Source organism: Amblyomma americanum, chromosome 2 (genome assembly GCF_052857255.1).
Source record: "Amblyomma americanum isolate KBUSLIRL-KWMA chromosome 2, ASM5285725v1, whole genome shotgun sequence".
Taxonomy (NCBI): domain Eukaryota; kingdom Metazoa; phylum Arthropoda; class Arachnida; order Ixodida; family Ixodidae; genus Amblyomma; species Amblyomma americanum.
The window spans coordinates 44674937-44701698 of record NC_135498.1 but is presented as its reverse complement, the minus strand read 5'-3'; the positions used below and the strand labels follow the sequence as shown (position 1 = coordinate 44701698).

Below are 26762 nucleotides of genomic sequence, written 5' to 3'. Positions count from 1 at the left end.
TCGGCTGATTAACTGATTGATTCGGTTTTTCATCTATCTACTGGCTGGCCGAGCAACACCTAGACGTTTTTCGCATACCGGAGACGTACTAGCGGAGATGTATACCGGACCTCTCCTGCGCATGCGCCGTGGCGTTGTGGGGGTGCCACTGCGCATGCGCAGGAGAGGTCCTGTATACGTCTCCGCTAGCACGTCTCCGGTATGCGAAAAACGTCTACTAAATGCCTTCCCACGACAAAGTGACGGCAAGAAGGCGAGACGACTCCGAAAGTTTGACAGCCTGTACAATCGAATGATTGATTGACTGGCTCATTAACGCGGCAACATTAAGGAAGCCCGTGTCACAGAAAAGCCGGCGTCGTATTCGGCGTCGTTAGGAAAAATGCAAGAAAAAATCCCCAGAGAAGCAACCTAGCTGGACAACACAGATCACGTGACCTTGTGACGTCATCACAGCCTGCCCACCGGACTGTGAGCAAACTGTCCCCCGTGACAGGTGGCAGTTAAATTAACGATTGATCGCTGTAGGTTGTTCGGGAAGAGTAACCTGGGTCGCACAAGCCCCACAGGTGGCAGCACCTGCCATCGCAGGGCAGTGCCGCATCGCTTAACCACTGCACCGCTGCGCCAGTAGCGGTATGAGGACCCCCAGGGATCTATCTATGAGTGTTAAGTATAGAATGACCAATCCGGTATAAATGGGCGTTAACCCATTACCGCTATTGCGTCATACCCTTAAGGCGGCGCTCAAGTGTCCCCTTCAATTTTTGATACACAGATCGGCCGATTGATAACTGCAACCAGTGGGGGAAAAAATAGGATGCCTTTACGCGCGCATGGTCGCACAAAATCGGGGCATTTTAATGCACCAGTCTTCCACGGAGGCACACAGGGACCAGGGGTTACGCTGCCAGTATGCGCAATAACTGGCCAGTGTTCTCGTTCACATTTCGGCCGGTTACAGCGGCCCCGTGCACTTCCAGCATTGCACGCCGTCGCGGACGGCTTAGTACTTGCTTGCGTGTCTCCTCGTCAACCTCGCGAGGCTGACAGCTCCTCCTCGCTGTGACGCCATCGCTACACGCGAGTATGTGCAGTTCTCTCAACGCGCACTCTCGAGTGACACGCCTGTGAACACGCACCGGCGAAGCCGCTCCGTCGTGTAAAGGTTCTTCCATTTCCTCCCTTCTTGTCGCTTCTTATTTAGCTCCGTTTGTGTTCTAAGCCTCCGTATTTTTTTTTTTTTTTCACTTGGCTGTCGTCGACACAATGTCCTGTCCCGACGTGTCGCCGCGCCTCCGACGGATATGCCGCTTCCCTCCGCTGTATAGGTGGCGCTGCGATCACCGCCGAGGACGAAGAGAAGTCAGCCCGGGAAGAGAGAACGGTGGTGAAAAAGCCTGTGCCGTTGAGACGCGCTGTTTTCGTGAGTGTGCTCAGCCCGTAACTTGCGCGCCGAGTACAGCGGGCAAGGATTGACGTGCTAAGACCTTCCACGCGAACGGATTGTACACTGCTACATTTTGGGAGGATTACCGCCGAGACAAGGTGAGCACTCAGCCTGATTACATCAGTCACTGGTCTCTTCAGTTCCTGGTGTTGCTCAGGGCCTGTTGCTTGGCAAACAGAATAAGAAGCGTTTTGTAGACAGCTTTTTGTACAACTATAGCGAAAGCTAAAACCTCTTATGAAGAAATCATTTTCTAGACGGTATCTCCTTCTCGACGTCTCATGAACGTTTAGCCATAGACGTAAGCAGATAAATTGCCGAGACTCTTAAGGTCTCGGTCGCGGCAAGACGCTTACATCACGTCGACTTCATGACATTTGTAGAGGGCAATAAATTGCCATGACTCGTTTTTACTCCGTGCATGGGCTCTGCCTCCGCGGTATTGCCTCCCCGCTCCCAGGGCTTCATTTCAGTGGAAACACTGAAATTGAGCTCATTCACTGATTCAGTGCAATCAGTGAATCTCTTAGAAGTGATGTCGGTTCAAAGAATTCAAATAAATTATGGTCTATTCACACGTGCCATACGTATCGAATTGATTTTGGTCACGTGATGTTCTGTAACGCGTTCCAAATTTCAACCATCACGGCTTTCTTTTTTAGCCGATAACAATGTAAAGAACCTTCTTGGGTGTAAATATTGTGTTGCTGTTGTCTCTGCATAATTCCGTGATCGTAAAATCCCGCCAGTGAGAATAGTGGGGGTGCGCGAAAAGCAATTTTTTTTTTGTCAAAACCGATTCGAATACTTATAGTTTAGCTTTGCTGGCGAATCGAATGCGAATAGCGTTGCTAAAAGCCGATTCGAATCAGATCGAATATTTTTACCAAGGCTCGCTGCTGGTCCAAATATTCGTACAAAACGAATAATTTTGCGCATGAGGGAATCGCTATCGGCGGAGCAGTGGTAATTAACTTATGGAATTATAGATATATAGTGGCCAAAAGATGCAAAACTTGTTTTCTTTAGATTGTACGCAACACGAAGTCAGTGTATTAAAGAGATTTAGCCCCATGTACGGTAAACATAGTAACTACGGCAACTGCTACCGTACAGCAAATGTGGCTAGCCAGGCCACGCAATGGTAGCAACGGCAAAGCGTTGCCGTACGGCTGTCCGGCTACGCTAAGACTGTCTATTAACTCTGTTCGTGACGTTATTCGTGAGGAAAATTACCTTCTGCTATCGATGACGAAAAAGAACAATCCAGCGGAACATATCCGTAGACGAGAGGGGCGGAGGTATACAGGTGTGGGACATGGTCTCTTGGATGAAGCATCAAAGCAGGGTTTGCTGAATCTGCCTGGGCCCTGCCGCGTTGTCCAATATTGGAGGCCATGCAGGAACACTGTTGGAACACTGCGACTTTAATGGGCCGCGTCGCTTAGGGTGCCTTGATGTCCGCTAGCCTCGGCGCTGGCCATCGAGCAACCTATAGCGTCGCGGCACTGAACCCGCCCATGTCCAACATTTTTAGACAAAAAATTTGAATATTGTAAAATTGTAAGACACTGTTATGGAAGTATTGAATGTAATGGTGCATTCTTCCGACGTGTAGCAAAATATTTCTTTCAAAAATTTTCCATCGGTCGCATCGAGCACTTAAGACTGGGATAGAAAACAATTGGGGAACACCTTTGACGATAGCAAAAACATTAATATAAAAAAATGCAAGCCCATCGACGGGAGATCTGCGGTTGTATTGATTGTTATAGCGAAATCTTACAATATATGAAAAAAAATTCATGAACTCTTCCCGTTGAAAAATGCTTTTGTCCAGAATTGTTAGGTATGATGCGCAGAGGCGGGCATTTGACCTAAAAAATCTAGACCTCACCTCAACCTCAAAAAAAAAAAATTGCCGACCTCACTCAACCTCAACCTCATCAGGTGAGGTTGAGGACTCCTGAGACGCCCTCACCTCACTTTTCCTGAGGCCACTGCCGACGACACTCAACGTCACCTCAACCTCAAATTGTGAGGTTGAGGTCGGCTACTCGAGCTCAGAAAACAAAAAAACAACAATAAAAGCGATTAAAAATTTTCTTGTTTAAAAACAATTCTGAGAATCCTGTGAGACAGGAATGCCAAAATGATGATGGTGTTATTTAATAAGGTGTGTACAGACACTATTGATGTGCACGCAATAGGATAAGCTTATAATCTGGGATGAACCCTCGGAGAGTAAATGGCCTGCGGGAAGGGGTTTCTCATACGCGATTACCACCAGTACGTCGGTGGGTACTTTATCAGTGTCAGTATTCGGCAACCTGCTTCCTGTATACTTACTCGTTCGTATTGGAAGCCTCTCGCTCACTCACGCACGAAATAAATGGCAATCGACAAACACAGAACTTCGACACCATCTACTAGAAATTTGGAGGGGGGCGCGGGAGGTATTCACGATACTTTTTTTAGACTTAGGAATAGTTAGCGAATATAAAGAGACTGGTCGATGCGCTTTTCATTGCGACGGCTACGCAGACCCATATCAGTATAATTCGATTTTCTAGCTCTATCCGGCATAGCGAAAGAATTCAGCGTCACCCAGCAAACGCTCTTTTCAGACCTCTGTATGCTGCCTTCGAAAACACTTAACAAGTTGCGACTGTAGTACACCAACAGAGGCACGTTGTATTTATGTCTGTGTAGAAGCAAGCGGCTTCGTTTATTAATGCGAGAGCATTAGATGGCTCACTTTCAAGGTCATATCCGCAAAAAAGTGTCCGCAAGAAACGGCGCCATGTGACGTCACGAGCCGACGTGTCACGCGACGAATATAATGACCTCACATAATTAACGCTAATCAGTGTAATTATGTAACGTTAAGACTAATTAGTACCATTAGTGATGACATCATGTGAGTGTGACGTCGTACCATGTCACGTGAAAACGATGTACCTAATTTCACGTCATACAAGGCCCCTTCCACCCCCGTTTCAAGATACATATGGATCCCACATTACTACACATACGTGCATGATGCATTACAAAGAGTGTCCACAACCCGGTCCACATTAATGACATTCGGATTGTCCAGCAGGTAAACGCGCCAGTTCTCATGTATGACACACTGCAAAGATCATGCAACGACACATGCCTTTGACTCTCGAGATGATGGCGATGATTATGATGCTAACAGCGTATCCTTATGAGCCCGGGGAAGTCTGATATACCGCTACCAAATTACATGTTGCTAGAATATTGATTAAATATTGTGCACTACCCAGCAACCGAATACAATTATTGTGCGAGAAAACAGGAATACCTGCAGCTAATAATCAAGGATGACGATTTTGATGTTCCTAGGAGGTCAGGACCCTCCCCCGTTTCCGCCACTTCCCTCCAGGTGGCAATGGTAATGGTTTCGAAATCCTGGGAATTCTCCGATGACTCGGTGATCCCGCGGCATTTTGCAAGAAAAAGCTAGACAACGTCTTCGAACACTGTGCCGACTATTAAAATCACACACGTCAAAACAACTGGCCTATAGTTTGGGCAGCGTGATCAGCTCTCTCTGTAAAGGACACCACGGCTCTCCGCTCAAATTTCGGTGCAGCAAAATCTTTTTCCAAGCATTCCCTCACTCTTGGGAAAAAAAATCTCCTAAATACTCATACGCCTGAACGGAATTCTGGATACCATTTCGTCAACCAGTCTGAGAAAAGCTACTTTGAGTAAATCACTTGTTTTCCTCCAAAACTGAATTAATCAATGGTGCACCGCGGGAGAATTCTTCGAAGCCGTTTAAGGTGAACGATGGGTCTCTGCAAAATAGTTAAAGGAAAGATAACGGGTAGTGCCTGGTCGTCTGCAAGGCTGGTCGCCTGCCTAACTAATCCCATACGAGAAAAAGCAAACAAACAGAGAATGACTACAAGCATACAAACAAAAATCGCACACTAAAAACAGAAGCGAACAAATGTGTGCCCCACTAAACGTCATATTAGAAGGTTTGAAACAGCGACTCAGCAGCACAGCGCCGGCACGCAATCAGTTCTATTCACAAATCTTCATTTAAAAAAAAGGAATCAGCATACCACATCACCATACATTCATTATAATTTTGCATATTTCACCGCTGCAACACCGCTATGCTGGCACATTTGCCCCGTGCTGCGGTATTTCGGCATAATAAACGAATTTCCAAGAAGGAATAAGGAATCGGAGACCAAAGAGAGGTTGTTTGGAAGATTATAAAAGTGAAACTATATTTGCATCTGCTTGCATACGGAACGGGAATAGATACAGAAGTAAGGTGAGATTCGAAAGGGAAAGACACCGATCAAAAGCTTCGACGGTGTTATACAGGTTCTTCTGGCTTCGTTCTCTTTTCATCGAATTATCATGTGTCCTTGTTAGGAACTATCTGAATCACATTCTCTCGCCTGTGTCGACTGCTACAGTTTCTGTTAAGTCACCGTGTAATGTACAGCAAGATCCCCTTTGCTCGACTGCAAGCCAAGAGCCATGACGTCAGCGCCGACAACGAGCATGAACACGAAGAAGTCTTGCTTGTGGCCATCCACTCTGTGACGAATTTTGTTGCGTGCTTGTTGGACTGAACTGATTCGTTTGCGGCATCAAACAAAGCTACCGAGAGTCAACGGAAGTTATGTGCTTTGCGCGCTCCCGGGAGTTTTACCGAGCGGCAGGCAGCTACGGCTGCTACATCAGCGAGGCAAGGGGGAGGAAGGGTGGCGTGCCGTGACAGCGGCACTCCTTCCAGGAAGACCAGAGGGGTGCGTCCTCCTGTAGGCTCGGGCTGAACGGACATTACAGTGCAGCACTGGAAGCTAAGAGGGAACTGTGGCATCCGGTTGTCCAAACGGGGGAAACCGAACACCAAGCGTCATTGCATGAACACTGCATGCGGTGATGCGCTGCTGATGAACAGCTGGATGAGGTAATCGATGACAATTACATTGATATCTGTCACGAAGTTGATGTACCAAACTCAAGGGCAAAGAACATAATTGTCCGTTTCACGCGCAGAACTAAGCGTAATGCGGTTTTGGCCAAAGCAAGGAAGACACGGCTAACGACTGAAAAGCTCGGTTTCGAAGGAACAGCTAAACCGGTGTACATAAATGAACACTTGACGCGGAAAAACAAGCAGCTACTTGGGGCTGCTAACTCCCGCAAAAAAGATGTGGGATGGAAATTTGTGTGGTCAAGCAATGGAAAGGTTTTGCCCCGTCGAGCCGAGGCAACCACAGTCTTGCATATCAAGTCGGTGGCCGATGTGGATCGCATGATACCGAGCTCGCCTATCGCACAATCAAGTGATAATTCTGGAGCGTAAGTAAATGGTGATTTCTCGCCGGGCAGTTAAACGGTGGTACAGATCACATGTTTTCATTCCATGTACACTTTGTGTTGCTTGATCTAACGCCATGAATGGAAGGATGTGTGATTGTAATAGCTTTAAGGAAGACATCTTAAAGAATGCCTGGGTGCGTAGATCACTATCTTTGTTACACTTGAACACCCGCAGTCTCCGAAAGAAGGGAGACCAACTAGCATTGTATCTAGAAGAGCTCTCTTGGGAATTTGATGTACTTGCCTTCACGGAAACTTGGTATATGAATCAATCGGATGTTTATCATTTTGACGGTTACATCCACATGGGTTTATTTCGCTCTGGAAAAAGAGGTGGTGGGGTTTCTTTATACACGAAAGTTGGTTTAAATTGCAGTTTACTACATGACTTTTGTGTTATGACCAATGATTTTGAAATACTGACAGCAGCTTGTAGAGATACCGTTATTATTGTTGTATATAGACCTCCTTCGGGCAAAACAAAGGATTTTCTTGAATACTTCGATGGAGTATTAACGCAGTTGTCAGTTTCTGGTCGGTTTGGAATAGTTTTGGGGGATATTAACATTGATCTGCAAAGCGTTAGTAGTGTACAAAATGAATTCTATACTATGATGCTTTGTTATGGTTATGAAAATCGTATAGGCAGTGCCACACGTGTTACTGCAACATCGGAAACTCTGATTGATATCTGCTTCACTAATCTTGTTTCGGGCCGAATTGTTTCTGGGGTCCTTGCGGCAGATATTAGTGATCACCTGGCTATCTTTTGTATTTTAGAAGACCTTTCCTCTAAGAAAGTTAATGAAACACAGTTTAAAACGAGAAAGATTAATGAGGATACCTTGCAAGCATTTAGAGAATTAGTTCAGGAGGTCGACTGGTTCAGATTATTAACGAGCAAGATTCAAACATTAGTTTCAATCTATTCTACTCTAAGATCAAAGAGCTCTACTCAAAGGCATTCCCAGTGTATTTTTGGAAAAAAACATAAAAGGGCTCGAAAGCCATGGATGTGCCCCGCGCTGTATGGTAAGATAAAACAAAGAAATAAATTGTTTGAGGACTGGCTGAAACACAAAGATGAGTTAAAATTTAAGGAGTTTAAAATATATCGCAACAAAGTTAATGCAGAACTAAGGAAAGCTAAACGTGAGTATTACAACCGTAAATTTCACAGCGCGGATCAACCACAAAAATTTTGGAAGGTCTACAAAGAAGTCACCAATATGACACCTGAATTCACTTGTCTCTCGGAGTTAAACACGCAGGGTGAAACACTGTGTGGTGTTGAACTTTGTGAAAGATTTAATAGACATTTTTTGACAGTTGCGATGGACCAGATGCGGGATAGATCAGATTTCGATCCAGTCACTTACATTAATACTTGTACACAAGGCACGCTTTTTTTACACCCTACTGATGAAGGCGAGATCAAGCGAGTTATTGATTCTTTAAAGAGCAATAGTGCTCCAGGTCCTGACGATATTAAGCCACTGCCAATCAAGTTAATAGCCTCAACTCTAGCCTCCCCACTTGCACATATATACAATAGTATCCTGCGCAGTGGACTTTTTCCAGATGAGCTTAAAATCGCACGGGTAACAGTGATACATAAAGGCGGCTCAAAAGACGATCTTAACAACTACCGCCCCATATCGCTATTAAGTGTTTTTGCGAAAATTTTGGAATGCTTTATACATAAACTACTTGCTGCGTGTGCAACTGATTTTCATTTAATCTCTCCCAAACAGTTTGGCTTTTGCAAAAATACGTCGACTGAAACAGCACTAATTCAGATTAAAGAGAAGATAATCGAGAATATCGAACAAAAGCTTTTTACAGTTGGTATCTTCCTCGACTTAAGGAAAGCGTTTAATTCCGTAAACCATCGCATACTAATCGAAAAACTAAATGCTTATGGAATTCGGGGACATGCCAATAACTTAATTCAAAGCTACTTAAGTAATCGAAAACAGTTCGTTAAATTGGGTGATTACGTGTCCGAATTGAGAATTATAAATAAGGGTGTACCACAAGGGTCAATCTTAGGTCCGCTTCTCTTTTTGTTCTATATTAATGATATTGAAAATATTCCTTTCACTCAAGACATACTCTTGTATGCTGATGATACAAATGGTTTTTTTTCCGGATCAAAATTGAAAGAAATAGAAGAAGCAGCAAACACTTGGCTATGTAACTTATCGAACTGGCTTATTAGCAATGATTTGCAGTTAAACATCAAGAAAACAAAATATATCCTATTCCGAGCAAGAAACACACCTATTGACTACGACATTAATCTCACCTTCCTCACTGAAAGTTTGCAGCAAACAAAAACCATTAAATTCCTCGGTGTCCACTTTGAAGAGTTTCTGAGCTGGAATGAACATGTAAATCATTTGAAATTAAAAATGTCGAAAGTAGTTGGAGCATTATGGAGGGTGAAGAACCTGGTTCCAAATAGGTACAGATTAAATACATATTATGCAATCATCGATTCCCACTTAACTTACTGTCTTTTAATTTGGGGGAAAACAACTAGCGGTAACTTGCAAATGTTAACAATCATGCAAAAGAAAGCCATTAGGGCTCTGGAAAGCTTAAATTATAATGAGAACACAAGGCCTTTTTTTAAGAAACATGGGATTTTTTATCTTGAACAGCTCTATTTATACAAACTTGCAGTCTACATATACACCCAAAGGAAACAAAATTCTCACGGCTTTGATAATACATATCTCATGAAAAATGACAGTTTTTGATTCAGGAAAATAAATTACATATTACCACGTTTACGAACACATTATGGACTACAAAGTATGAAATATATTATTCCCAACGCTTTAAACGAGTACGCGGTGTTAGCTGAAGCTATCAATTATCCTTCTATTAATACACTGAAAAGATTTTTGCGCGAAATTTTCATTGTGTGGTAGTAGTTGGTCTCACGGTTTTTGTGAATTTCTATAATGTGTACTTTCTTTTAGAACGACTACTTTCTTTTCGAGGAACTATACTTGATTTATGTTCATCATACTTATTTGTTGCACATTATTGATTATAAGTGTCTCTCCTGATGGATTCTGTATTTTCTGATGGTTTCCGCACAGGGTTTTGCTAAAACGGTTTTTATTTTGTTTAAATATTGGCACGAGTGTTGTGCACAATTTCAAACATCATGTTAAATTGTTTTCGCTCAAAGTGCTTTGTTCGTTTTTCTTCGTTAGTTTATTATTTGTTTATTCGGAGTGCATCGCTACCAACTTTGTTATGGGGTCAGGGGACCCAGCCAGGTACAATTTTTGTACCTTTTGTCCCCGGCCCTTAGTTTTCTGTACTGAGAACTAAAATGTTAATAAACTCAAACTCAAACTCAAACTCCGCTTCGGAAGCGGTACTCGTCGGAGTAAGACGTGGCAGCTGCAAAAAGTCTCGACCTAAACGTTTCGACCTCACTGAATGACGACCTCACTCAACCTCAGACTTGCGCGTGATGTTGAGGTCTAATTTGCTGACCACACTCACAAAATTTCGAGCTGTCGTCAACCTTACCTCAACCTCACCTCACGACGTGAGATTGAGGTCATTTTGAGGTTGAGGTCTACCTCATGAGGTTGCCAACCTGTGATGATGCGGCGTCAGAGGGGGGCTTGTTTTTGATACAGTCGTCGGAAAAAACTACAGCGTGCGTTAATCCAATGTCGTGCCAATTATTCGAAAAGTATTCGAAAGCACAACATTTTCGGTTCGTTTCAAATAATTTTGAACACGCACTAGTTGAGTACTTTCATGAATCGGTGTATATGCTAATCGCTATTCGAGAGTCTTGAATATTCGTACACACCTAGAGCAATTAGTTTTAGCTTTGGGCGATTCCCTACCGTGATTCACGTAAGCGGGCACTCAACTGCGCCAGCTCAGTGGCTTGTGTGTATACTCGCACCATGCCCTTCGGAGTCGTATACGCATGCGCAGTTACTGCGGAGGCAGATCTAATTGCACATCGCGTGGTGCGAAAGCTCCCCAGTGTTATTCACATGGGCAGAGTGAAATAGAGGAGGGGAATGGGGAGCGAGTCGTGGGCGGTTTTGAGAGCATGCCCTGAGGTGTCACGTGATCTAGGTCTGTCTTAGATCGCGCAACGTTGTAAGAGGGTTAGGGGCTGTGCTGCTGTCGGAAGGCAAATATTGTGGGTTGCTGTTTCCTTTCGCATTTCGCCGCCGTTCGGTAGAAATTCAGCCGCGGAAACCGGAAATCGAACCCGGGAGGTCCCGGGTTCGATTCCCGCTCGTGTTCGGTTCGTGCTGGAGCCTTTGAACGCCCCAGCCTCCGAGTCACCGCGTATCCGTACTGCAACGGAAAGCGGCTGTGCACGGTACGCTGCGCTTCTTTCGAACTGGGATTTCCGAGTTGATGAGTGGTGTTTCTTGAGAATCGAAAGATTTTCTGCCTCAGTCTACCGTGTATACATAGCGCACGCAAGTCAGTGGCACCATCGACTGCACATATGTACGCTTGTGCTTTCTTCTGATCAGTTACATTTGGTTGGAAAAAATGAAGAAATATTAGAGAGAGAATTCATTCATTCATTCATTCATTCATTCATTCATTCATTCATTCATTCATTCATTCATTCTGTGAGCTTAGTTTGCTTAGCTGAATCGCCACGTATACCAGAGAGGCTGCTGGCTTACACGGTGCCTTGTATATCGTTTTCTACCAGGCAAGTGTGGGGTGCTGTCTCTCCACTTCTCTAAATGTTCTCTCTTGCCCCCAGGCGGCCAATGATGGTCTTTATTTAGCAAGTACAGAGTTGGTGCAAACCTCTGAATATTTATAATATTCAAAACGAACCGAAAACCAAAGGCCAGGCGCGTTGCGATGTGCTCTCGATAAAGAATCGATGGGAGCAGGCGTAAACGAAAAGCACAATAAGGCGAGACAGGTGCACTCTGTTCTGATTTTTTTTTGTCTGCGAGCTTTTTTCTGTCCGCATAATTGTTTCTGATTCCGCGAGTACGCGCCAAGTAAGATTATTCCTCCGCCTATGATTAATGTTTCCCAACTCGACGTGCTGTATACTGTGGGCTCGGAGTTAGGCTGGTGCCAGTTCGATGTATGCGCCAAGACGCGAGGATTTCCAATTGCCAAATGCGATAATTGTTCGCACAAATGCATTCTCAGCTTCTCCGGAGCACCTGCCTCCAATTATCCACCTACCTTTTCGACTGGCTTTGCTAATCCGCAATTCTATAGCGCCAGCGACTGCCAACCTGCATGGTTTCACACTTATGGGGAGAATACTGTCGGCTGTGACTTGTTTTTAATTGTGGTCAGTAAACGGAAATTTCTATGTCCAAGGCTCTTTTGTTTTTCCTCAGGCAGAAACAGAGCAGAAACGCAGCGAGAACTGCGTCACGAAAACGACCACCAGGCCTCTGCCATATCCCTCGAGTTAACCCTGTTCTGTGCCAGCTATGACCACGTTATCTCCATATATCTCCTGATCGCATCTCCCCTACATGACTCAGTGCCGTCCCATGATGACGTTTAATTACACTTCAGATCCACTTTGTTACGGCAAAGGATCAGTGGGCATCCATCTTCCGCACGTCAAGTCCCATGTACCCAAGCAATTAATCATGATTTCTACTGGGATGTTATTAGCTAGCATTCGTTCTCTGATCTCCGCTGCCCTCCCTCCCTCTCTTAATGATACCCCTTTCATTTTCATACCCAACAATTCTGGACAAAAGCATTTTTGAGCGGGAAACCTTTTATGAACGCAATTTTTCCTATATAACGTTAGATTTCACTATAACAATCAATATATCCGCAGATCACCCGACGGAAGTCTTGTGTTTTTTTTCTACTAACGTTCTTGGTGTCCTCATAAGCGTTCCCCATAGGTTTTCTATGGCAGTCTTAACTGTTCGATGCGATCGACGGAAACTCTTTGAAAGAAAGATGTTGCTACATGTCGGAAGTATAGACCATTACCATCAGCTGTATTTCCATAAGAGTGTCTGACAATACTCCAAATTTTCAAAATTTTTATCCGAGAATGTTGGACATGTCCCGATTGGTTTTCTATGGCAGTCTTAACTGTTCTATGCGGTCGATGTAAACACTTCAAAAAAGAGAGATTTTGCTATATATCGGAAGAATGGACCATTACCTTCAATATTTTTGTAAGGGTGTCTTTCAATTTTTCAATTTTCAAAAAAATTTTTTCGACAATGTTGGACATGTCCCCATTGGTTTTCTATGGCAGTCTTAACTGTTCGATGCGGCCGATGTAAACACTTCAAAAAAGAGAGATTTTGCTATATATCGGAAGAATGCACCATTACCTTCAAAATTTTCGCAAGGGTGTCTCAATTTTTCAATTTTCAAAATTTTTATCCGAGAATTTTGGACATGTCCCCAATGGTTTTCTATGGCAGTCTTAACTGTCCGATGCGATCGACGGAAACGCTTTAAAAGAAAGATTTTGCTACGTATCAGAAGAATAGACCATTACATTCAATATTTACTTAAGCGTACCTTAAAATTTTTCGATTTTCGATATTTTTGTCCGAGAATGTTGAACAAGTCTTTCCATGGTTCGCTGCGCTGCTCTCATCTTTATGCCAAGTCTTTTCATCAGCCTCCAAGTTTCGTCCGTGTAGGACAGTTACAAAAATAGGAGCGTACAAAATACTCCAGAGAGGTCGGAGAATACGAAGATGTAAACTGAAACCACGCACTCGCGTACACACGCGTACATACGAATATCAGATCAGCGTGTGAGCTCAAACAAACTGGAAATCACTTTCTTGTTGCAGCCGCCCGGTTAACAATGCTCCTAACTGCAAGTTGCCATACTGTCAAGTATAGACCTCCTGCATGTTTGTAAACAAACGAGGTGGCGCTGCAGTCGCTAGCGAGCTCGTGGTAGGCAAAAGGTCGGGGAGTGGCGTCGCGGATAGGTGTTGAGCGCGGGTTTTCAAGGCTTGTAGGCGCGTTTCCAGTTTCTGCGAATCATATGTAAGGGTCGATGCTTCCAACTTAGTAATTTGTTGAAGTACACGAGCTCGCGTTCGCCACGTGCGGCCTATAAAGAGAAATAGTTTGCCACTGTTTTGTATATATGATTAGTAGTAAACATGTAGAAAGCGTTCCTGCCGTTTATGCGCTAGGCATTGAATAAAACAAGTTTTGACACTCTGCACTAGCCGGAATGATTTTACTTCGGGACAATAGTGAGGGGAAGTGCTGGCCTTGTTTCGTCGGAGCAGACACGCGCTCATCGTCTGCTGACATACGTACGTGTCGCGCTGTGAGAAAAGTGGGGACAGCGTCGTGTCCCTCATCTCCTGTCTCGCTTAGCGCTGTTTTTAGCCGCATGACCACGCACCAGCCAGGCTGACTTGTCCTCTTATTAAGCTGGTCCATGTTTTTGAAATTTTTTTATTTCTAGAATTATTTTCTTTCCTAGCCCTGAAGTCTAGTTTCGTGACGAAAAATTATAGCAAATTATTGAGTACAAATTTATAAATTACGCTTTTTAGAAGTGTGGTCGTCAAAAATTGTGAAGTAATTTCTTTGATTTCAGTGCCGCATTTCTTTGACCAAAGCGAAAGCGAAGATGCCATAAACGAGGGAATAAACTTTAAGGTTCGTTTTGTGACCTCTCACATTTTCTGCGACTGGATCACTCACCTTCGTAATTAGCATGAAAATCAAATGATTCCATTTGTCGCAAACTATTCCTGAGACGTTGAGGAGCGTAATAAATCTCTCGATTTTTTCCCTACACGTGCAGTACTGTGTTAGTTATTTCTTGTAAGAAACGTTTTCATGTAACTATGCATGCATAAGTACTGATCATATAGAAAAAGAACTAATCGCGTCATCGTAATGAACAGGGCTTTATGTACATGCTGGCATAAAAAAACCGCACTATCTACTAAATTATTTGAGACCTTGGGGGGACTTGACGACGGTGTTAATTATAATTACCCAGAACTGCACCAGGTATAGCTATAAATAAAGGGAATCAGTGAAACTAGCGTAGGAATTTCATATTTGCACCAAGTTAAGTTACATATCGCATGCATGAATAACGAAAACACTTTTCATTTCCGCGTCCCCTCTCAATCTCGCCACGTGTCTGTTAGTAGCACGCCTTCGGCTGCTTCTTTCCAAACAAGCTTCGCGATCATGTACTACCTCATGAAACATGACACATGCATGATGCAATGTAAAAGCACATGGCGTTTAGCACACTTAAGGTACGCTATTCTAAGCACACCAAGGCGACCGCGCAAGATTGACACAACTTACCAGACTTCTTTCTACTCGAATGAAATAATTACGTCGTCATATCAAGAAACAGTTTCAAGTAAATATTGAATGTCATAAAACGCGCCATTAAAACATGGTGTGCTATTAACAAAAAAAACGCATTACTTGGGGGCGAGTGAACCTGTCGGTGCCCCGTGCACTCCGGCTCAAGGTGATAAGTACGTGTGCAGCTGCATATGTCTTTTTTTTCCTTGAGCAATTATCAGCCTACTATCCTGAAGTTCAGGTGAATGAACGTAGTAACTTGCAAGTTATTAAGTGCATTGAGTGGCAGTGCCTATCGACTCCCAGACTTCGCGCTTTACTACCGTGGCCCAATGCCTGTTAGCCAGTTTCCGAATGCGACATTTATGCGCGAGAAACCTATCGAGGCTACTTTAATATTTTTTATTCTACTACGCGGATCGAGCAGTGACGCAGCTGGTCAATACATGCTGCTTCTGCAGTGCACAGGCTTGAAGCAGCCGCCGGTAGCTGCGGCAGCTGCGGTAGGCACGGGCAAGCGGAACCTGTTTTGCCTACCATGCGAAAGTCGCTGCTAACATCAGCGCCACCGCATCTTCGTGACGTCGCGGGGTGAAGGAGGTCCATAGGGTTGTGCAGAGGCCAAATGCTTTCGTGTGCGCAAGGTTTCAAGTATCCGCACTTATACGCTTCCAATCCGACTCGACGCTGTATGCCGGCTCTGCACTTACAAGGAGGGCATTTTTCGAGACTTCGAATCCAAATGGGTCATTTTGCATGTTACGCTACGTTTACTACGCTTAGTTCTTTTACTGTTCCTACTCATCTAAAGGTAAAGTAATGAGAAAAAAAGGTAGATAATGGTGCCAACAACGGTAAACATGACCATGTTAACAAGACTACTAAGCAAACGTCTTAATCTTTTTTCTGAAAATCACTACCGTTGTTCCGGAGGAATTGAACGCGATACAGAATCGCTTTTCTCTGTCTCTCTGTTTCGCGTGATGGACACATTATTCGGATTAATCAAGACCACTCGGCGGCATTGAAGGAAACGGTTCTCGCACATTTCATTTTTTTTCCTATAAACTTGCCTCGCGTGGCCCTCAGTTTCCTCGCCTCCAGCTGCCAAGTTTTCTCTTCTCCTCTTTCTCATCTGTTCTCTTCACGCCCTTTCTTCGCTGCCCGCGCCGCTTCCTGTTCTGTCGTCGCCCCCGCGTCCCTGAACCACATTGGGCGCCCCGAGCTGTGCACGAACCCACGTTAGCTGCAGTCGGAACCACCAAGGAAGGGGCGGACACGATTCGCGGGAAGGCTATCGTATGACACCGAAGCGCCCCTTCCGATTCGCGGAATAAAACTGCATTTCACGATTTTCCAGGAAATGAGCCTGATTATCTTTTTTTCGCTGTTTGGTGCTTATTATGGGAACCACCTCAGGCTTCAAAAGCTATAGACAGGGGTCCAAATCAGGGCGGTGGATGTTAGCGCGTGAAAAATGCCGGGGATTGATTGATTGATTGATTGATTGATTGATTGATTGATTGATTGATTGATTGATTGATAGATTGATTGATTGATCGATCTGAACTGACTGATTGATTTTTTCATTCATTCATCATTCATTTGCCCCTCCCTTGGTTTGTTAGTTCATTCATTCATTTGCCGATGAATTATAAACTAATCCAACGAATAATCAACTACGTAATAAATAATTAATTTAAGACACTTTTGGTGAGAGCGGCCCTTTATGCAGAAGTTCTCAAAGCAGCCTTTCGAATTCGGCTCCCGATGAGCGTATACATACGTACATACATACATACATACATACATACATACATACATACATACATACATACATACATACATACATACATACATACATACATACATACATACATACATACATACATACATACATACATACATACATACATACATACATACATACATACATACATACATACATACATACATACATACATACATACATACATACATACATACATACATACATACATACATACATACATACATACATACATACATACATGCATACACACACGCATACACACATACATACATACACACATACACACATACACACATACATACATACATACATACATACATACATACATACATACATACATACATACATACATACATACATACATACATACATACATACATACATACATACATACATACATACATACAAGTTTTATTCTCCACAAAGAAGTGGAAGGAGGTGGAGGGAAAAGCCGTACATTTGCGGCTTGAAAAATCCTCCGCCCCCTTACAGTGTATACACCAGCAGAGTGGAGCAGTAGGCAGTCACATTTTTTTGTTGCAAAGAGAAAACACAGCACTGTATCGCATCAGACAATAAAATAAGCCTAAATAAGAGTTTCAATAGAGCACTGGATTTGGACGCCTGGAAAAAATTTTTTTTTCGAAAATGAAACAATGTAATGTAATTGAACATAAGGATAGACCTTTGCATTCATTCACAAAAAAGAGTATGAGTAACAAAATATTTGTACATATTTGGAAGAGGCATATTGAATAGATCAGCACCTTTTTTTTCTGCAGCATTCAATAATCGCGGAAGATTATACCTGGAGTGTTTGTTGTCCACAGGCAGTGCGACATTTTGGAACTTTCCATCGTTCTGGAGTTCTGGTGCTGTAGGTGGGATAATTGGGTCTTAATTCTGCCATTTCCGTAAAAACTTACTCTCTCGTTGGACACTTAAACGATACTGCCCGCATAATTTGTATTGGTATATATTTCTTACTTTCAATAAATTAAGCGAAGCAAAGATATGTGAAGAAGGTGCTGTGTATTCAACGTTTTCAATTATTCGTACTATTTTTTTCTGTAGCCTTTCAAGCTTCAACACATTACTGTTTGTTGATATTCCCCAAACTAAATCAGAGTAGTTTAGGTGGGAGACAAAGAGAGCGTTGTAGACCCTTAGTTTAACGTTTTTTTTTTTTTTTTGAAGAGTATAGCGGTTGCGATTTAAAATTCTAGTTATGCAGCTCAGTTTGCTGATTAGACTGTTTACATGATCATTCCATTGTAAAGTTGAAGTAAAATATGCCCCTAACACCTTGACAGTATCTACCACATCAATGGCTGCGGATCTAAACATTACGGTTCCTTGTAACGAAATTTGTTTATTTTTTGGTCGAAAAACTACCACCTTTGTTTTGTTTGCGTTAAGTTCTAATTGATTGCTGGAAGTCCACGAGTTCAATTTGGGCAAAAAAATATTTGCTTTAGTAATTCCTTCAGCTTCAGAACGTGATGGCACCAAAGCACTCGTGTCATCGGCATATGTAACGAACTTGGTATCTGAGCAGATGTGTACAATATCATTAATGTACAAATTAAATAGGACAGGGCCTAAAATGCTACCCTGTGGGACTCCTGAAATTATTTTTTTTTCGGTGAGAAATGAAACCATTTATGTCGACATATTGAAATCTATTTGATAGGTAACTTTTGAGCAGAGCCAAAACATGTCCCCGTATACCATAATGATGCAGTTTTTCAAAAAGGATAGTATGACTAATATAATCGAAAGCTTGGCTAAAATCAACAAAAATACCCATAACAATACATTTCTCTTCAAAATGTTTTAGAATATAATCATTATGATCCAACAACGCCAGCTCTGTAGACCTGTCCTTCCTAAAGCCATATTGCGAAGTAGTTATTATGTTATGCTTGCTGGAGAAGCGCGATATTCGATCTAAGATAATTTTCTCGAGACCTTTCGAAAAGGCAGGAAGAATTGACACCGGTCTGTAGTTCGATACATCATTTTTATCTCCTTTCTTATATAAGGCTATATTCGTATATCGTATATCCGGCCCTATATTCGTAGCCTTCACAGAAGGCTTCGCTGTTTCATCGAGGCGGCGCCTAAAAGACACGTTTCTTTCTTTCTAGTTTAATTCTTTCCTCTTGGCATTTTCTGTTTCACCTTTACTGCGCGTTCTGCGTCGCCCACGATTTAGCTCCATGATTGCGCGCGAGCTTTCCCTGCGTATGCGTCTGGTAATTAAAAAAAAAAGCAGTCTTCTGGCCGCCAATCGACGCCACCGTCTCCTATAGAGTCCCGCGCAGCCTCTGCCGCTGCGCAGCAGTATAATGTGTCGACGAACTGCCTCGGGCTTCCCTTGAAATCTGTGCGTTGCCGGCGTCGCTCTCCTGAGGCGCTGGCAACGCGAGAGCGGACGCTTTTCTTCTGCAGAGGCGGCGGAAGGCGCGTGCAAGGGCGCTCGCTGCTCAGTGGCCGTCTGCCAACGTCCCATTTAATCGCTTCCGGGATTCCCGCCATCTTCTCTTTGCTTGCCTCTTGGCACGGCATAATGCGGCCTTTCAAGCCGGAAAAACGCTAAGGCGCCCGTGTGCTGTGCGATGTCAGTGCACGTTAAAGATCCCCAGGTGGTCGAAATTATTCCGGAGCCCTCCACTACGGTACCTAATTCTTCCTTTCTTCTTTCACTCCCTCTCTTATCCCTTCCCTTACGGCGCGGTTCAGGTGTCCAACGATATATGAGACAGATACTGCGCCATTTCCTTTCCCCAAAAAAAAAACAATTATTATTATTATTAGCCGGTATGTTCGCGGCACGGGGCCCTCGGCTGAGATCCTGTAGGCGAGAGTCTGAAAACAAGACCACTGGTCTTGTTTATTAGATCTGGTTTATAAAAACCATAATGTCTTAACAAGAATTTCACCGAAGTTTTCATGAGTTTCAATGAGCGTCTGGTGGAACACTCGACTTCACTCAAGACCGGCACAGGCAGCAACTTGCCCATTCACTGCAAGAAATGCTCTTGCGTGCCAGCCCTGGACAAGACAAAGATCTTGAAAAGATATCTCGAAAAGCGCACACGTGAGATACATGAAGCTTGCTTAATTCGAAACCGGGGCGACACGTGTGTCAGCAGTCCATCCATCAACCTGATGTCTACGGAGACTGCCTATCTAGACAAGTGATTTTATCTCGCTTTTTAAGTTTTTAACTATTTTATACCAAGTGTTAGCCACGTTCCCGTTCTTTTACCTTACCGCATGCCCATCTTCCATCCTTCACCTGCATCTTGTTTGCTTTCTCTCATGTCACCCTTCCCACAGGCATCGTTTCTTGTTAAAACTTTTGTAACTTTTATAGCTTTTAAGATTTTATCTCTTTTATCCGGCCCTTTACACCGCCCCTGACGTTGACTCAGGTGACTGCTTGCCGCGAGACTATTTATATGTGTGTGCACCTTTTCGAATCAACATCAGTTGTAAGTCAGCGCATAGGTGTCGTACGTTCCTCTCTTCGTCCTGTGTTCGCGCTGTTCCCTTTTCAGCAATGTTACACCAACTAGCCCGCAACAACACCCTCGTAAACTTCATCACCTTTTTATAATTATTGTCATTCTTCGAAGTCTTATAGTTATTACTAGAATTTTGCAGAAATTCTCAATTTCTTCTTTTCGCCTATTTTTCCTTTATAGCCACATGGCTGCGCTTAGGTGGATGTCAATGAGTAATTACTCCTTTATTACAAATCTGCTCCACCTTGGGGGATTCCCCTAATTATTTGACCACTATACCGTTGATATGAAAGCAGAAACGAATAACTGATGGCACGTCGTGAAAGAAGAGAAATTATTTTTTTAAACGAGATTTATTGCCTCAGGGCATCAATGGGCGAAGGTGTGATGAAGGATGCAGTAATGTTTAAAGTAATGTTAAGAAATGTGTTTAGTCCATCGTATTTGCGGGAATCCCGAAAGGGGCAGCGTATTTTAGCAATTATCGAGCTTCTCAGAAATTTGTACAGCTTTTTCTTGTATTCGTATGGCTGCTCTCACGTGGGTGCTAATGAGTAATTACTCTTCAGTAGAATTCTACTTCCGCTTTGGGGGATTCCCCTCAAGCAAATTGGACGAACACTGTTGCCGCTTCGAATTATTGATCGTTTCGGCCTTCCCAACCATCTGCTAGCCGCCCTGGTTAACTTGGTCAACCGTATGGAAGTCGGACTGTTCAGCATTATAGATGTCTTGTTTGCATATTCCTTCCTTTTAGGTGCGCCGCTTTGTAAATATATCATCTGCACATCCCTTTCCTTTGTGCAGGGTGGCCAACCGGGCACTGCCTGGTTAACCTCCCTGCCCTTTTTTTCCTTCTTTCTTTTTCTCTCTGCATATGGACTTCAATACTGTACATTAACGCGTTGAACGAATATCAAGTGTAAAAAACAAAAACACAGGGACACCTAATTTCACTATGTGCAGGCACTGTGGCAGCGTTCGAAGCACTTGATGCCCTTGCCGGAAGTGACGTGGTGGGGCTTGTGAGACGCAGGCTCTACGCGAGCAATGCTTTTCCCGAGCTCTTTCTAAACCGGTCGCCACCTGCCACAGTTGGCAGGTCAAGTCTTCACACAGACGAACCTGGTCCGGTGACGTCAGTTCCGGCCAGCAGCTGAACCTTATTCGGTCTGGTGAGGTCACTTCAGGTCTGTTAAAGTCGCGTCTCTCCAGCCGATGGGATTTCTTCGCTCTAGTGACGTCACTGATGACGTCACTACCTGCCAGCCAAAAAGGATTTTTCTGGACGATGCCAAGCTGTCGCTGCCGGCTTTTTGCTCCGGAGTGGCTTGTATGCTCTTGCACAAAAAGTCCTGATTAATTTAGTTGCTCTGATAGAGCGACTGCTCTGCACAGGCGGTGGTCCAGACCGGAGCGGATATTGTTTCACCTGCGAAGCTTCTGAGAAAGGCGTGTAGGCTTACTTGGGCAATGGGCTGTTCTGGGGTGGGTGCTAATGAGTGGTTTATTCCTAATCAAATAAATTTTGCGTTCAGTATAAGCTGTTTTGTAAGTTCTGGCTCCTCTGTGTGTTTTTTAAGCAACGTATTAAGGGGAAAGGTTTACAGAGAGACAACATGGACATAGCTGGCATGCATCGGCGTAAACAGGGGCCGTTGGGAACGACTCAGCAAAAAAATCGGTCACCGATCCTTATTCAGGGCGCGTGGCATGGTTTTTCAACGATGAAGGCGACGATAAAGCGTAGACGCGACTGTAGACCCGTTAGTCTGGAGCGTGGCGCATAATCGTTGCGTTACACTGCCTCGTAGTCTGCATAATTGGTCGTTCGAGTTGGACGAGGACCTGCAAGAGGACATCGTCCTCCTGCACTGGGCATCAAATGACGCCGATTATGATGGTTGTGCAGGTAGGGGCACACGTCTCCGGACCCGTTAATCTGGAGCACATCCTATTAACTACATCCACTCTGCCCGTTAGTCTGAATAACGGATTACTCGAGCGCCACGCTGCAGCGTGGGATCGCCCGTAATCTGGAGCACCACGTGTATTACAAAACTCTAATGCCCGGCAATCTCCGGAGCGAGCCTTCGAGGCGGAGCCAATAATCACGCACGCGCTTCAACGAGGTCATTCGGCGGACGCTGATTGGACGCCCATGTATCTTACGCATCACGCTAAGGACTCGGCCACGGCCGTTTATTTCTTAGGAGCGTGGAGTGAAAGTCTAAGCCGCCAGTCGGGGCTAAAAGCGGCAGTCTGTCAAGCGACAAGGTCGTCTCCGGTCGACTTGGTGCGCGCGCATGCGCACAGTGAAAAGAGGAGACAAGCCAAGACGAAAAGGCCGTAGCCTCGCTCACTGGCGGTACTCGGGTATAACACTTCCCGATAGCGCCGGCAGAGGCAGGCGAGAGAGGAGAAACGGCCGGAGAGTGCCGAACACGAAAAGCGGCTCCGCCCGATCGCCGTTGCTCACGCTTGCTTGAGCGCGCGGTGTGTCGTGCTCGTTTTGTTGCTCGTGTAGTTCTCTCTGCTTGCGCACGCGAGAAGGAAAGAACGTACAAGCGGCGGCGGAGGCAAGGACGGACGGAACGATGAAAAGAAAAGAAAAAACGAAAAAGGTTCGGACGGATTAATAATCGGCTTTCCCCGCCGCTTCGCAACAATGGACGCCGCCAGCTCGCTCGCTAGGTGGCGTGAGCTTTTATACAGCGCTCTCTCCGGGAGAGCCGATGATGCGATAGATATCGCGCTCCGACGGCGATCCGAGGAAGAATACGGCGTCTTTTCATCGTCTGGTCGGCCGTGGTCGCCGACGCTGCTGCTAGCTGGCGGTGCGTGCTTGGCTTGCGCATGCGCAAACCCGGGCGATCGGCTCGCTCGGTGGAGATCACCATTACAGGGGGCGGCGCGATCGTTCATTGTGCGGGTGTGTGTGTGTGCGAGCAGCCGTTGAGCACGCGTTTCTCTGGTGTCGCCATCGTCGTCGTGACCCACTGTCCAAGCGTGTTCGTTTATTTAGTTTTGTTCCTCCGAGTCGTGCACGGAGGGTGGCATTGCACGCGAACACGTCCCATGCTAGCTGCCTTGGCCGGATTTGAGGATGAAAACATACGAAGCGTGCGTGTCATTGCGCTCTTGCGAATCGATGGGGTATATGGGCACTCTAACACACTATGTTCGTTGGTACGAATGGGACAGGCATAAATCTTTGCACGTTACACGGTCAGAAAATAATTGAGTTTACGATCATTCAACGCTGTACTGCTAACAGACAGCTTATATGCGCGCATATACAGAACCACACAGACGCGGTACGTGTGGTGCACTGTCCGTAACGCACTGACGTGTACCGTACCCCGTGCTATCGCCGTTGGCCACGGCAGACTAAACGGTTTAGACATGGAAATTGTATCATTGCCACTGTATTGAACTAGGGCGCATGCGACCTCGTTGTAAAGTGCGGGTGATGACGTCAGAGAAGCAGTTGCTCTGTATATGACAGCATAAATCAGTCGTAAGAACCGAATTTGCTCTGTTTTAAAGGTATCGAGGATCAAAGAAATAATATATATGCCTAGGAAGCATTCCTAATGGTATTCAGCGTTGAAAACGCGTTAAAATATACCGCTTCGAACTGACCTGTCTTGAGAGCTCAAGCCGTTTTCAACAGTACAATCGTGCTTTACAAACGTGTGAAACAATGTTAGTGTTGCTCCCATCCGGTGGCAGAGCTCCAAAGGACTGATCCAGTCGTTGGGCATCGTGACCTGCGCTAAAAGCGAGTTAGTTGCGGTCTTCAACCATTACTGAAACTTGTAGCAGTACGGATGTTTATATGTTCACCCTAGTGACATCTTACTCTTACCATTGTTTCGAAATGTGCACAGCCTTTCACTTCACGCTGAGAAATAGGCAGGCTCTCATCACACTAAGCCTAAACCATGAGCTCCGCAGACAGCGTTCAGTTCCTCAGCGTAGTGTGCGCAGTTAACAGGCGCTTTACGTTATATGTCCTTTGCTCACTCGTCCTCGCAAGCAGTTCCCGCTGCGCCAACCTTCTCTATATGAACAGCGACCCGCCGCGGTGGTTAGTTAGCTATCGTTAGCTAGTGAGATTTCGTGGGTTCGATCCTTGGCGTGGTGGCCACATTTCAGTAGCGACTAAGTTAAAACAACGAAACTCTAATTTTTCGCCGTTCCCTAGAGCACAGAAGAAACAGAGAAAGCTGTATTGCACATCCTCCTCCCACTCGTAACCAGAGCGCCCTCTTTCAAGGCCAACCGAGTCACGTCGCCTTATGCAGGTGGCCTGTTTTCAACAGCGCCCTCTCTCGGACTCACTCAACACTTACTTTACCGGCCATTTTTGCATAGCAACCTAATAACGGAATTGACTCTCGTTAATTCAAACTGCCGATTTATTCTAACTGACAAGTTGTGCCCGTCAGCATCAAGTGCACAGAAAAAGTTCTTGTTACTTCGAACTCTGCGTAAATCAAACAAATTTGTCGTCTCCCTGGGGTTCGAATTATCGATAGAGTCGACGCTATTCTATCCAGGGCGGGGGGGAGGGGGGGGGGGTTTCCTTACGACGTGGGGCAGCGATGACGACGACGTCATTTATTCCAGTAGATGCCTTATAAGGCTTTCGCTTTAAAGCGCCCGCGTGTTGTGAAAAGTCAGTGCACGCTGAAGAACTCGCGAGATAGCAGAAATATAAGCGGGTGCCCTCCACTGCCGCGTCCCTCAGTGTCCACAGCGTGGCTTCTATTCACAAAGAATACAATATTCCAAAGACGGAGCAATGAGCGAGGATGGCGGTATCTCAAGGATCTGAACGAGCGCTATTTCGACGTCAAAAGCCGTCGGCAGGCGAGGAGACGTGCCCCTGCTTGCGTCGCGAAGGCTCCGGCCGCGGGGCTTTTCAGCGTCGGGGACGCAATTCAGCCTGACGGCACCGGGGACAATTATATCAAGAACTGCAGGTCAATTGACCTTCGCGCCAGGCTTCGAAAGAGCGAAGACATGCAGACGCGGCTGATTCGACGGTGCCAGCATGCGCGGCCCGCGCAACGTTAAACGGAACTGAAGCGAACGATAGATGTGAAAAGAAAGTAAAAAAAGCGAACGAGCTGAGTGGGTCAATGAGCGTTCATTCTCAACTGCTCTCCTGTCTCGCAAGATCCTGAAAGTGGCAATTTAGGGGCTTTTATCCTTCCGTTTCATCGCAGCAGTTGACGCGCAGAGGGCGCTGTCCGCGTGCTAAGGACATTTCCAGTTGTTTCGAAACAATTACAAACGGAACGCACCAGGGTCGAGCACAGGAACAGTCAGTCCCACTTTCATGAGCGTACCGATAGTTTCGGGTGACCGTTCGCAGATTTTTGCCCAAACCCATTACGTCGCTGGACGTCAAATAACAAAAACAACACATTGCTTGTCGAATCGGGAGTCGAACTGCGCGCGCTCTCCGATTTCTATAGTCGCGCTATGCCACATATGACTGAGACACGAACACATCAGCGATAGCTACCACGTGGTAGACCGCAGTCAGAGAGAGAGAGAAAGACGGAAAGGCAGGGCGGTTAACTAGGCAGCGTCCGGTATGCTACCCTACACGTGAGAAGGGGAACGGAGGGAGAGATAGAAAGGGGAGAGAGCAAAGAGGAGATCACTTTTCCACGTGTCCGTTGGCCATTACTTGCAGGGTACACAGGGCACACACTGACTGTTCACAATCTTGCACTCAGACCTGAGTCCTTCAAGAACTTTAAAGTGCCTTCAAAGCGGTCCTCTGCGATGAAGGCTTACTCCAAGGACCCAGAATCTTGGCTTCAGTAAGGGGCCGAGGGTCTAAACGGCGGAGTATTGCAACCAGGTGGGCACGCTCACGCTGAAACCGAGGACAGTTACAAAGAAGGTGTTCTATAGTTTCGTCGTACCCACAGATCTCACACGCGGGAGAGTCTGCCATTGCGATTAAGTGGGAGTAGGCATTTGGGAACGCCACTCCCAGCCACAGGCGACACAACAGCGTAGCATCGCAGCGGGAGAGTCCGGACGGAGTACTGAGTTGAAGTAAAGGGTCTAGGCGGTGCAGACAGCATGTGGAGTTGGCAGGTGGAGACAATGACGCTAAAAGCTCTTTTCGGCCAAGCATTCGCAGATGTCTTGCTGCGTCGGCTTTTGTCAACGGTATCTGGACAATGCTGGCACTGCCGTGAGCCGCTCGATCTGCAGCGTCAGCTGCGTCGTTTCCAAC

At 45.2% G+C, this 26762-nt stretch overlaps 1 protein-coding gene across 2 annotated transcripts in view; it reads left to right on the top strand.

The window, feature by feature from the left end:
• The window catches only part of Myo61F (unconventional myosin 61F), a 155384-nt gene that overhangs the window by 6885 nt on the left and 121737 nt on the right, over positions 1 to 26762 (top strand). Inside the window, exon 1 of one of the 2 annotated variants that reach the window (XM_077654092.1) lies at positions 1363 to 1548. The exons of the other annotated variant lie outside the window; for it this stretch is intronic. The gene's annotated coding sequence lies outside the window, so the exon portion shown is untranslated. Of the gene's footprint in view, positions 1 to 1362; positions 1549 to 26762 lie in introns of those variants that run through there. 2 annotated transcript variants of the gene reach the window in all.